We start from the raw sequence: 13,323 nt of genomic DNA on the forward strand, positions 1-13,323 counted from the left end.
GGAAGAATTGGTGGAATGAGAAACGGGAGTAGTCTGAGAAAATCCACGGGCACGATGTTGTCCACCATTAGCTTACTTGACGGGAATCGAACTAGGGACCCCATACACCAGAAGTAAGCACTCTACCATTGAGCCAGTGTGCCCACCTCAGTGTGCCCCTCCCTCCAAAATCAGTTGAATTCGACGGCTGTAATTTTTTCTCATTGGTGTTTATTAGGCGTTAATACATTCGTTTATTGAGAAGTTTTAGACTTTCTATAAATAGCATCCACAAATTTTAGGACACTCTAGCTTTCAAACTAAACGTTTCTAGATCCATCATTCTCATTTATTTCATGTTCCGATGTAAAGGGTAATACTTCAATCATCTCACAATACATTATACGTAGCAAGACTTTGTTTCAAGGAAGGACAGAAACTAGATAAGTTTTTAGTTTTACTTTTACAATGTATGCCAAACATACGAGGGCTATCCAGAAAGTAGATTACGTTTTCGTCTGTGTCCGCTAGGGGCGGGGCTAGCGCGGCCATCTTGGGGTCAGAGCGTTGCGCAGCTCAGTCGGCATCTAGCCGTGCTAGTGAGAGGTTCGTGCTGTGCTCCGTTAAGATACTGTGACGGTTTGAAATGTCTGCGTTAATTGAAAATCCCGCGAGCTGCGAGGTGCGTGCAGTAATAAGGTTTCTGACAGCAAAAAACTGTAAACCGATAGAAATCTATCGGCAGCTGTGTGAAGTGTATGGGGACAACATTATCACTGAAGGTGGAGTGCGACAGTGGGTCATAAGATTTAAAAATGGCCGAACCAATGTTCACGACGAAGATCGAAGTGGGAGACCCAGCAAAGTGACTGCCGAACTTGTCGAAAAAGTCGATGTTAAAGTCCGTGAAAATCGAAAGTTCACAATAACGGAACTTTCTTTGAGTTTTCCACAAATTTCGCGAAGTTTGTTGCACGAAATCATCAGCGAAAAGCTTGGTTACCACAAGTTTTGTGCAAGATGGATTCCAAAAATCTTGACAGAGGACCACAAAAATCAGCGAATGGCTGCAGCGTTGCACTTTTTGGACGCCTACAATAAGGATGGTGACTCTTTACTCGATCGCATCGTTACTGGTGACGAAACATGGGTGAAACACGTGAACTGTGAAACGAAATTGCAATCAATGCAGTGGGGGCACACAGGTTCTCCCCAAAAACCCAAGAAATGCATGCAAACAATGTCGGCAAGGAAGATGATGGCGACTGTTTTTTGGGACAGAAAAGGTGTGATTTTGGTGGACTTCCTGGAAAGAGGCACTACAATAAACGCTCAAAGGTATTGCCAAACTCTGCAAAACCTCAGAAGAGCAATTCAAAACAAGCGCAGAGGAATGTTGAGCTCTAAGATCTTGTTGATTCACGACAACGCCCGGCCCCACACGGCAAATGTCACGCGTGAAGTTCTTGAATCTTTTCAGTGGGAGTTGTTTCCTCATCCGCCGTACAGTCCCGACCTGGCACCGAGCGACTTCCACCTATTCCCAGCAATGAAGAAGTGGCTGGCTATGCAGCGTTTTGATGACGACGAACAGCTGCAAGAAGAGGTAACGAAGTGGTTGAAGTCGCAGGCGGCCGAATTTTTCGACGAAGGAATTTCCAAGCTCGTACATCGCTACGATAAATGCCTTAATTTGAATGGTGACTATGTCGAAAAGTAGTATTTGTGTGTGGCTTTCATCTGTATATAATAAAATTTGTTTCCTATACTTTGTTGATTTTTTATTCCAAAACGTAATCTACTTTCTGGATAGCCCTCGTATGAAAAGACAGCTAAGAAAGAAATGAAGCTTACAGCAGAAGAGGGAGCTAAAATTTGGAGAAAGATAGCACACCTCTTGTTGCAGGTGAAGGATGGGGCGAAAGATCCTACAGAATGACTTAAAAGTTGACTATCTGAAGTGGTAAGTTTATTTCAATTTTTCTTAATTAATCTAATAAGTAATTCTAAATTATTTTTTAATGATTCTTCCATCCACAAAACCCAATTAAAAAAATCATTCTGCACTTTGTCTATAGGTAAGGAAAATTTGAGCATTACTGTGCAAAACTAAAACCATTTCTATTGTTCTCTGTATTTCCAAAGGAAACAATTGTTTGTTCCAAATAAAAGTCATAAAGGTCGATTACACCTCTGTATGAGCTTCATTTTGAGATTAAAATTCCTCATCAAGATGAACATACTGAATAATTTGGTTGTTTGGATTGGTATTTAGTGATCCATTCAGCAGTGAAGATATATGAGACATGGACCTACAGTTATATGCGACCTGGAATCCGAACCACATGAGCTCCCGCCAGAGATCAAACTCGGGTCTCCTACACCGAAGGCGCGTGCGTTAATGATATAGCCAGGAGGGAGCTCATACTTCATACGTCATCAGGGTGTCTATCGGTCACGAAAGTCACGAAAAAATCACAAAATCAGAAAACGGTCATGAAAGTCATGAAAAAGTCACGAAATTTAGCTTTTGGGTCACGATTTTTCAAACTGTAAAAATGTAAGTACAGATTGGAAAATTTTGTTCTATAAAATGTCAAAATTTACCACCAAAAATGTTTATAGTCGACTTTAGACGCTACCAAATCGCAAACAAAGTACGTTTCTATAGCATGGATGAAAATTCGGCCTCATTCGAACCCAAATTCGCTCTTGAAAATGTTAGAAAATTTTATGATTGGGTACAGAAAAGGTCACGAAAAAGTCACGAAATTTCATTTTGGAATTTTAATAGATACCCTGGTAATAGTCTAAGGTTCCTCTAAAGTAATCACAATCGTTTAATGTCTTGTTTCTTAGGGTTCAAAATAGCGCTCTTTTTCATTCCTGTAACGTATATTACAAAAATTATAATCTTTTGTATTAATGTTCCTTCAATGTATTAATATGTGTCTACTGGATGATAGATCACGTATTATGCCTTGTAAGGAAAGAATCTTCGGTTAGATTGCAGGTGGGGGTCTCGTCCGTATATCATCTTCATCCGATTGAAGATTATGGCAAACTATCGTTGGTTCAGGGCGCCTTCGGATTACAAACGTGCCTCAGGGTAAATATTGTCATAATAATTATATACATATTTAATTCACCCTTATGAGTAATTCTAATACAGAATATTCACCTAAAGAGTCCAGTTTATCTTAATTTCATTTGAACTACAGAATGAGGACCTATAATTTGGCGCATTTTCTACCATAATATGTTCATGTCCTGCACCAAAATATAATAACTACAGAAGTAGAATCTCTTGATTACGGAACGCACTTTATTTAATCTCTTCTAAGATACTTAAAATTAGAAGTGAACCTTAACTCTCAGTCGTGCTCTGCTTGACCTGAAAATGTATGTCTGTGAATCATGTCAGGTATCGGGTAGTAGAAACTTGGTCCTAGTATTCAATGGAACAAATTGAAAAGCCACTTGAATTCTAGTATTTACGTAACGAGAAGAGAAAGTGAAAAGCTTTATCACTAAATTATGTACAGTACCAAAATTTACTTTCGTCGAATGGAGTAATTTATATGCGCTCTCGGGCCTCTCCCAACTTAAAGAAACGCATGGTTTGTTATTTACCTTATAACATATACCACTAAAGAGAGTATGACACTCATAAGAAAACCAATAATTATCCATGTAGTGTGGATCCTAATACAGATTTGCTAAAACATGTCCAAAGTACTGCAAGCGATCAGGAAATCTGTATGCGATAAAAATAAGCACCAATGCCTTTCACTATACGACAATATTAGTACGTTCAGTTCAGAAAGGTTTCAGACCTTTCTCGGGAGACTATAGAAGTGTTTCCTTTGTTCTGGTGCTGCGTGGTCGTCCAGATCAAAATGGCTTTCTTCAGAGGAGCTTCTTTTTGAAAACGCTCTTCAGAGTCTTGATTGTCTCTGAAGAGTACTCTGACTCTGACTCTGAACGCTCTTCAGAGTCAGAGTACTGCTGACTGAAGACACAGACAGAAAACGCTCTTCAGAGTCAGCGTACTGCTGACAAGAATGGCCCATCACTTTGTCCTGCACCGTAACTTTGGAAGTAATATTCCATTCCCCAAACCCTTTCTTCTATTGTGTACTGTGGCATGATGATCAACAATTTTACAACTGTAACGAAACAGACCATTAAAAAATAACATTAATATATAAATTTAACATTAAGTATGAATAATGCACTTAATGATTTTAGAAAATAATAATAAAATATATCTCATGGTTTCAATTTCGGTTATTTTCTCTCACAGAATTGGGGACACAAACTTAAAATTGAAGATTTGTGTATCTTACCACCACCGTTACTTTTAACAATTATAGCCAGCAACTAATTACTTATACTATCATCACTACTAACCAAAGGTCTATACTAATTAGATGAAAATTATAAGAATATTAGTGACTTTAGATGCTAGATTATTACTCATATTTATTCAGCTCTTCACTGTAACAAGAAAAGTCCTATTTTCTACAACAGTTTTGTGAGAACCTTGACACAGGTCATTTTTAAGTTCATCAGGACACAAATTTCAGTTGACATTCTGTTTACATCATTTGACTATAAAGTTTCATTACACTAAACACTGGTTCAACATTACTGACTAGTATAGCGAAAATATATTACTTTGTTTTAAACAATTTTGGTGAATCTGCTTTCATGACAAAAACTGCATTTAATAATTTGTAGCAATTACTGTTATCCTTTCTGTAAAGTATTGCTATAGATTTGAATACAGAAAATTTAGTTCATTCAATACAGAAAAAAAAACAGTTCGTTTCCATCGAAACAGTGAGTAATTTAATGTTTTAAAGTGCAACAATGAATTTAATTTGAACCTAAGTATTTTGTTACAATTCTTGTAAGTACAAATGTACTATAAGACGTAAATGGAATAGATAGTTAATTATGGGTAATTTAATGTTTAAGCCAGTAGATTTGTCACAATATTCGTCTCAAGGTTTCGGCTCCACATATATATCACAGTAATCCGCTGGGGATACCTAATTCTATACTTACAGAAATGAAGTAATTAAAAAAAAAAAGAAAGAAAGAAAGAAAAACATGGACACGAATACACATTTGGGATGGAACTGATGGTTAGAATTTTGTAGTACATGGTTCAAGTAGGAAAAAAAAATAAAAAATAAGACTGAAGAATTCATCATAGCCCTATACGAAAATCATTTACTTCTTTATTACAACTACAATGAAACACACAAACTTTTTACAATTTACAATGACACTAATCATTAAAGAACAACAATAAAATGCGTTTTCAGTGTACTGTAGAATTACATCTTGCATCATTTAGGCAAATACACTTCATTTTTATACTATTACTTTTTCACATCATAAAACACAGGAATATATGTTAACGTTTTTATAATAAAAATGCAACCAATTTCATATTATTTTTTTTCTCAAGGGTACTCAACTTCGAGTACCACTTCTATGATTCATGGACGCCAGGTCCGTCACAAAGAGAGAAGCCTGGTGGACCAATGAGGTTTTCAGATTGATATAATGTGCTACTATTTTCCAATAACGATCTAGAACAGCTATTTTACACACACACACGCACGTACAAGCACACAAATTACTAACAATAGCAAGAAGGGACTACTAAATCCCTAAGAGGATATTGCAAACTTACAACAAAACAGTGATAATGCCAATACTTAGCTATTGTGCCAGCGTCTGGTGCCACAGACTTTTTATGAATATAAAACTAAGACAAACAATAAATCGGGCACAAAGAGGGGTACTTATAAGAATCCTAGATATAATAAAAAGCATGTCAATGGAGGCTTTACAGGTACTGGCTCAGGAAGAACCAAGACATTTCCAAGTACTAAGACAGGCTTATAAAATATAGACAAAAAATGACGAAATGACAAAAATTTTAGAAATACTAGGACAAATTCCAAATAACGAGACAGAGTTAGATAAACTTATTGAAAGGAAATGGCAACATGAATGGGAAAACGCAAGTAACGGACAGAAAGTAAAAGAATACATATCGACGATACAAATAAGGAAAGAGATGCCAAGCTTAAATAAGGAGACCATGGAGACACTTTCTGGCCATGGTCCTTTTAAGTCACATTTATATAGGATCACAACAGAAGAAAATCAGACATGTATCTGCGGAATGGCCCAAACACCTGAACATGTAACATGGACTTGTGTGCACTTCATAATTAGGGAAGATATAATAAATATCAGAGACGAACTCAAAAATAGTACATGCGGAAAACATCAGACAGGATAAAATAAAGATACAGAAGTTCCAAGAACTGACAAACATATGTGGAACAGGAGAATTGGAAAGAAAAGAAGGAGAGAACAGAACACAAACTAAATTTAAAAAAAAAAATAGCATATAGAATTCTGTTCACAAGTAATATTTTTTTAAAAAAATCCTGAAAAAAAAACGGAATAGAAAGACGCTACTTTGTTTTCTGTTTAGTGTCATATTGTTATTTGTGTGTCTTAAATGTGAATGTTTGGTGCGACCTCAAAAAGTAAATAAAATAAAAATTAATGGAAAAAAATAATAAAAGGCAGGAAAAAACTCAGGAGAAACTTGTACAATACTAATATTTGTTTCATACTGTGTCTCTTGTCTCTACTTTATCATTAACAAATATTCTTTTTAGTTTACTTTCAGGTGGTGGTAAAGGAAGCAGCCCAAAATAGTGCAACTGATGAAAATTTTAATGAATGACAAATGGAAAAGGGAGATTTTATCTTATGTACTGTATTAATTGTATTATTCTTTTACAGGGTTTTCCTTTACTATAAAAATAATAATTAAAATATAATAAGATAAAGAAAGTATGAAAAAGGGGTTTATAAAAGGGCATGGTTTAAAGTATTAGATACCATGCTAGAAAAATATGCCTCACCTCAACCTGCTGAGGAATAAAAGCCGAACAAAAGAAAGAGATAAACTGAAATAAAAGTAAGAGAGAAAAAAATGTACTACAACTTTGGGAAGGCAAAGGCAAAGTTGCGACTACCCTATAATAAGTCGAAACGGAAGGGGAAGGTAAAGGCCTAAAAGATAATAATAAATGAATAAAATAAAGTAAAATAAAATATGTGCTGTTTTCTAACTCACGGGAAACTTGAGTTTAATATGGGAAATTCCCGATTTGATCCGATTTATAATCAATGAAACACCTTGACTTGTCGTCAAGCAGAATAGAATAAAACAACCAATTTCACCTTCACATCTGTTACTGCTCAGAAGGCACTGAAATACAGGGTGTTATAAAAATAACCATAAGTTTAGTTTGTTGATCCGTAGAATGTATTGCGAATCCGAGCACTTCGCCGCCCTGAGATTTACCAACCCATACTATGTTCCCCGCCTCTATTGAACATTTTTGTACCATATTTCTCCGGAAATAAAATCTAACCAGAAAATAAGCGCTAGCATAATTTTTCGTATTGCTCCTAGTATAACCCCTACTCCAAAAATATATTTCAGTAGTTGCCGGGTTCGAAATGGATTACCCTATAATAACGTAGTTACTTTTGATGTGAAGGTTGCATTCTTTTTCCTTAGGTTTTACGTCTTTTGGGAGAAAAAATTAATATAAGGCCCGGTCTTATTTTCGGCAAACATGGTACTAATTATTTATATACAAATGCACACATTATCTAAACTAAAATGTTAACGAAACATCTTAAAAAGAAAAAAAAATCAGTAGTGTTTGATCCAGACACTTTCATCCTAGGAAAATTTTGCACATTTGAGGGAGAAAAATGTCCTTCGTTATTCGAAAACTTAAGCCTATCCTATTCTACGAGTTACTGCCAATAGAATTATGAATTTTATCAGCAAAGAGTGGTATCAAGTTTGATCTAAGCAACACAGCCAATTATAAGGGTTTTGGTGAAATAATATACATAAAAATTTAGCCTAATTCATATACTATACATGATATTTAATATAAATATTCATACAGATATAAAGATAAACATTCTTTTAGGGAAAAAAAATGCACATCATACATACGTTATTAAGAACAGTCCATTCAAAAATCTAAAACGCTATCATTAAAATTCTAGCTATCGTCAGACTAACATTTCTAGTAATTCTTCTCGCAGGTCTTTACCATGGATGAAATCACTTTTTTACATATTCAATTTCAAGAGGCTTTTCTTTTCACTTTTTCTTACAAGAAAACTTACTGATATAACTTCGTTCTTTCCGTGACAAGTTTCAGTAAAAGCTATTCACTGAAAATTACAGTTGATACTTAGATTTATTTTAAGGTAAAATTGAAGGCATGAAAATGACAACCAGATAAAGACCAATTTTGCGAAAATGGGATTACAACCAATTCGAAATCTGTGCTTTTGGGTCTGTCGTTGAGTGTGACAACAAGAGTCATATGCTTATGCATTTCCCCATCAGAGGGCTTTAAAAACTTACTTGGTTTGTTTTTTGAGAATGAGAACCAGACAAAGACCGGATATAAAAATGTACTGGCTACCCTGGCTAGCAGTAACATGATGTGCGCAAATTGTATGCCAAATATGTTCTAGATATTTATAAAGGATGGTGTGCCAAACTTCACTGAGAGGAAACTGGAAATAATAATTATTCGAGTGACACAGATTCAGCCATGAATGAATAACAGACAATTGTATTGAAAGTGAAAAACAGATATATCCATTTATAATTTTATATTTCTGTAATAATAAGAAATAAAGCATTTTTCAATATTAACTATAAGTACCTTGTGCAGGTAAGAGTTTCCCTTAATTCTAACCAGATTGTAGCACTTATATTGGACATACATATGTATTATTTGGTCTTTACTATGTTATCACTCTCACTGAGTTAATATTTTTTATGATTTTTTTTTTCTTCTGTAAAATTTTCATTTTGGGCTTTATCTGGTTGTCGTTTTCATGCTTTTAATTGAACAGCTAATTGCATTGTATGACTATTTCTGTCGTTAGTATGTGAGGGCATGATTATGTGCTTATGCATTTCCCCACCAGAGGGCTTTAAAACTTACTTGGTTTGTTTTTGATTATATAAAACACCTATGAATTGTCACTCAGACGATTGGGCTCCAATCTCATTAGAGCCAATCATATTAAGCTTATGAACTTGAAAAATTAGCCTCTTTTGAATTTAACATTACGTATGAAACGTTCAAATTGCTAAGAACATTGAATTTGGGGGGGGGGGGAATAAATATTGCTGCCTTATTAAAGAAAGAAAAATAAATTATTCGATAGAAATGTGCATAAATATATTAACATTTTGTGTTTACCAGATTTGATTTTTTTATATATATATATAATTGAGAAATCGTTTCATTTATTTCACGTACCTATTGTTAGTTACGAAACGGGAAAGGTGTTAGATATTGGTGTAAAGAAACAACAAACACTGTTACACATGTACTTGATTCGTTTCCCATAAACATAAACTACACACATGCTTCAAAAAACTGGAGTTAAAACCAAACTTCAAGTGACACGGAAGTAGCAGTGATAGTAAAGAGATGTTCCAAAAGATAACAAATGCGTAGTGTTCTTTACAGTAAACTCTTTGCAGACGGGATAGCAGTGCATTAAAAAGAAAGAAAGAAAAAAGAAAGACGATACAAAAGCACAATAATGAAAGAATTGAGTGCCACAACCATCTTCTGCGAATTTTTTTCAACAAACTGTCTTAACTTTTACCGCAGAAATTCTTGAATCATTTCTAAACACCCAGTGAGGTTTGAAATATCGTATTATAACTAAATGAACAGATGTATAACTTGACTTATATAACTTGAACTCGAATTTATTTGTCACCGACAGGTATTATTATTAAAGAAGAATTTATAAATAAAATATATTAATTAAAATAAAAATGAGACGGTTATAGAGAAGTAATTGGATGTTTCTGAATTACTTTAAAAGTCATGGCTTGCTAGCAAAAGTGAATGGAAAATTGAAAATAATATAGGAGGGATGTGACTTGTGAACCTTATATGTATTCATCATATGACTAAATACATCCATGCATATAAACATTCAAATTATTATTCAATTTTATCAAACAGAAATACCAAGTAATCTCAGTGCTAATGATATACCCATAAAATATTCGTAAAGAAAAATAGGGAAATTACTTGAGTATCGCTTTGAATCAATTAATATTATTCATCTCAGTAATGAGACTCAATCTGTACACTTCATTTAGACGACTGTTTTGTCGAAGGATTATCCTAATGTTGGCGTTAATTACCTAATTTAACGATAGGCACTATAGAGTTTACTAGTTTCTTTCTTTAGAATATCGCTTAGTGTCTGTTACTCGTACTGGAGACTGGAAGGATGCCTGATTTACTGTAATAAATGCTTTCAAAATATTCCTGAGGAAACACAGCCGTACTCTTCTCTTGTTTGTATGAAGCTAAACAACTGGAAAATTACATAATCCTTTCTAACAACCTTCGTTTGTCATTGATAAGATTATTCGAGATTGGGAAATAAATTAAAATCTTGCTTCTTCAATAACGTTTACAATGGTTAATCTATAATTCATTTCGGTTTGCAGAACGCTTATCCAATATATAACTTATAGTAACTAGCAACACTGAATCCTTTCATTACCCAAATGCAAATACTAAGTCTCTAGTAAAATAAAAATAATATTAATATTATGATTTGATATCAGGATGCTGCTCACGCTGATATTATAATAAGTTCTATTATACTGTTAATTTCCTATATATTGATTGATGTTTTTAAGTATTTATAATTGTGAGTACTTTTTACAGAATTACTAGTAAGTTTCTTGTTATACAAATTATATGTATTTATATATAAACTTTGCATAACTAAAATTACTAGCAGTTCTTATGATTGTGGCTGTTTACGTGACTATTTATATCAGTACTTAGTTTTTTTTATATATATAAAATAAACGAACATATACATTGTTTTCAATTCTAATGCTTATACATACCTATATATTTATATGCTTAGTTACTGCTATATATAATATTTAATTGATGTTTTTCCATGTTATTTTTATTTTAAATTCTTTTCTTTTTACATAGTTATTTTGTATTTTATTTTGTTTTGTATTATTTCAATACTTTTTTTTAAATATAAGGAACACATTGTTTTTTATGCGGCTTAAAATCCTTTTACTTTCTTTCTTTCTTTCTTTCTTTTCTTTTCTTTTCTTTTTTTTTTTGTGTTTAACCACAGCCTTAATTTGGCCACATAAAAAGCCACAAATAAATAAAATTTCGTAGCTTCTTTCTGTTTATAATAATTTCAAGTTTTCTATACTGACTGATAATTTTATATTGTTCATAGTATGTACTGTAATTTTGTAAGTTTTTTTTTTTTTTTTTTAAATTCAATATTAAGTTCCATGTATCCATTGACTGATAATACAAGTGTATATTATTGATAGTATATACACAGGCACTTTTCGGGTACAGTTGTCTTAATAAATTCAAAAACTTGAAATAAATTTACCCAGTGTTTATCTGAATATTTGTTGTAATATTCTTTACAAATAATTTCCTTCTGCATCTAATATGCATGATTTTTCACTATGAATGTGTTATATACAATTGTTTCGATAGAAAATTCCTTTTCTATATATCAAATTTAACAGTTTCTGAAGATCAATGTGAGATGTGACTTCTTTCTTCTATGTAATTTTTAGCTAATTATTTCTACTCCCTTTTCCCTCCTGTTCATCCAAAAATCGCAATTGTATAAAACCCAAGGGTAGGGGACAGCCTTCTCATCATGTCACGTCGGTTGATCGGTAAAATGTTGAGTTTTTGAATTATGGACTGCGCGAGATAGTTTCGTAGAAGCGAACAGAGTATAAACAGCTTTCTGTCAGAACAGACTATTGAGCGAGAAAGCATTAACTATGATGATATCAATTTTTTTAACAACCGAGTTTTTTTTCTGCTTATGCTAGTCTTAACTTCTAAACTTCAATTCAACGATAGCAAAACGTATTCAACAATAAGAGATCATTCAACAATTATATTCAGCAATAATAAAAAGTCAACAGGAAAAGCATTCGACAATAAAAAAAAAATCACAATAAGAGAAAATATTCGATAGTGGGAAAAATGTATTCAACAGTGCGAAAAATAAATTAAAAATAAGAAAAAGAATTCGACAATAAGAAAAGGTATTCAATAAAATTAAAAAGTACGAGATACAAAACATGGTAAAAGATAAAAAAATAATAATAATAATAAAAAAATAACAAACGAAGTTCTACATGTTGAAATGTGAATCGCTTGATGAGCAATCTTCTCAGTTCACGAAAAGGTACTCACTTTTGCTTCTGCAAGTTCCTATAGGTTGTTTAAAAAAATATACGTTGATTAGATGTTGAATTTTCACTGGCAACTGTCAACATTTTTCAAGACTTAGGTAAGGGACAGTATTTTCGTTCTTCTACTTATCCCTACAAAAATGCCGTTCCTTACCTAAGATCTAAAAATGCTAACAGCTGTCACTGAAAATTTGACGCATAGTTATATATATATATATATATATATATATATATATATATATATATATATATATATATATAAGAATTTGGAGAAGGAAAAGTGAGTACCTTTGAGTTTACTCATAATTCTACATTTTTTCCACAGGTTGTTGTAGCGGTTGATGTTTACATAATTTCATTTCGTTCACATATGTTCTAGAGCTGTTACACTTTGTAAGAAAGAAAAAAAAAAGGTTGCCAGCAAGCCATTGTTCCACAGTATGTATAACAGCCGCATGAGAACTTCTTCCTGTAATTATGCTGTTTTAACTTGAGGAAAAAAATGAAAGTCACTGAGAGCGAGATCTGTGGAGTAGGGAGCATGTCAACCGTACAGCCCTAATTTCTGTTATTATGTGATGACACTTCAGTTTTCTCCATTTTGTCAATCCGGACCCACTTGCTACCTGCTAAACACAAGAGAACACAACCAGTATCAATGAATTGCTTTGCACTTTAGGACACATTCTTCTAAAGCTTTAGAGTGCAACATATTACAAGCAAATAGTTCTCTTCAACTCCTCCTAATTTAGGAACAATAATTGTTAAACCGTCTGCGTATATATTATATATATATTTCATTTCTTTAGTAGTTTGTTTTTGTTTTCGTTTCTGTCGAAGCCAACTGATACAGTATATGCACATTTGTACCTTGTAGTTGCTATTTGTTGATGATCTACTATAAGTATTCCTCCCAGCCAAAATTAGTTTCAAGTCGACATGCA

The sequence above is a fragment of the Thermobia domestica genome, chromosome 2 (assembly GCF_964235325.1).
Source record: "Thermobia domestica chromosome 2, izTheDome1.hap1.1, whole genome shotgun sequence".
NCBI classification, from domain to species: Eukaryota; Metazoa; Arthropoda; class Insecta; order Zygentoma; family Lepismatidae; genus Thermobia; species Thermobia domestica.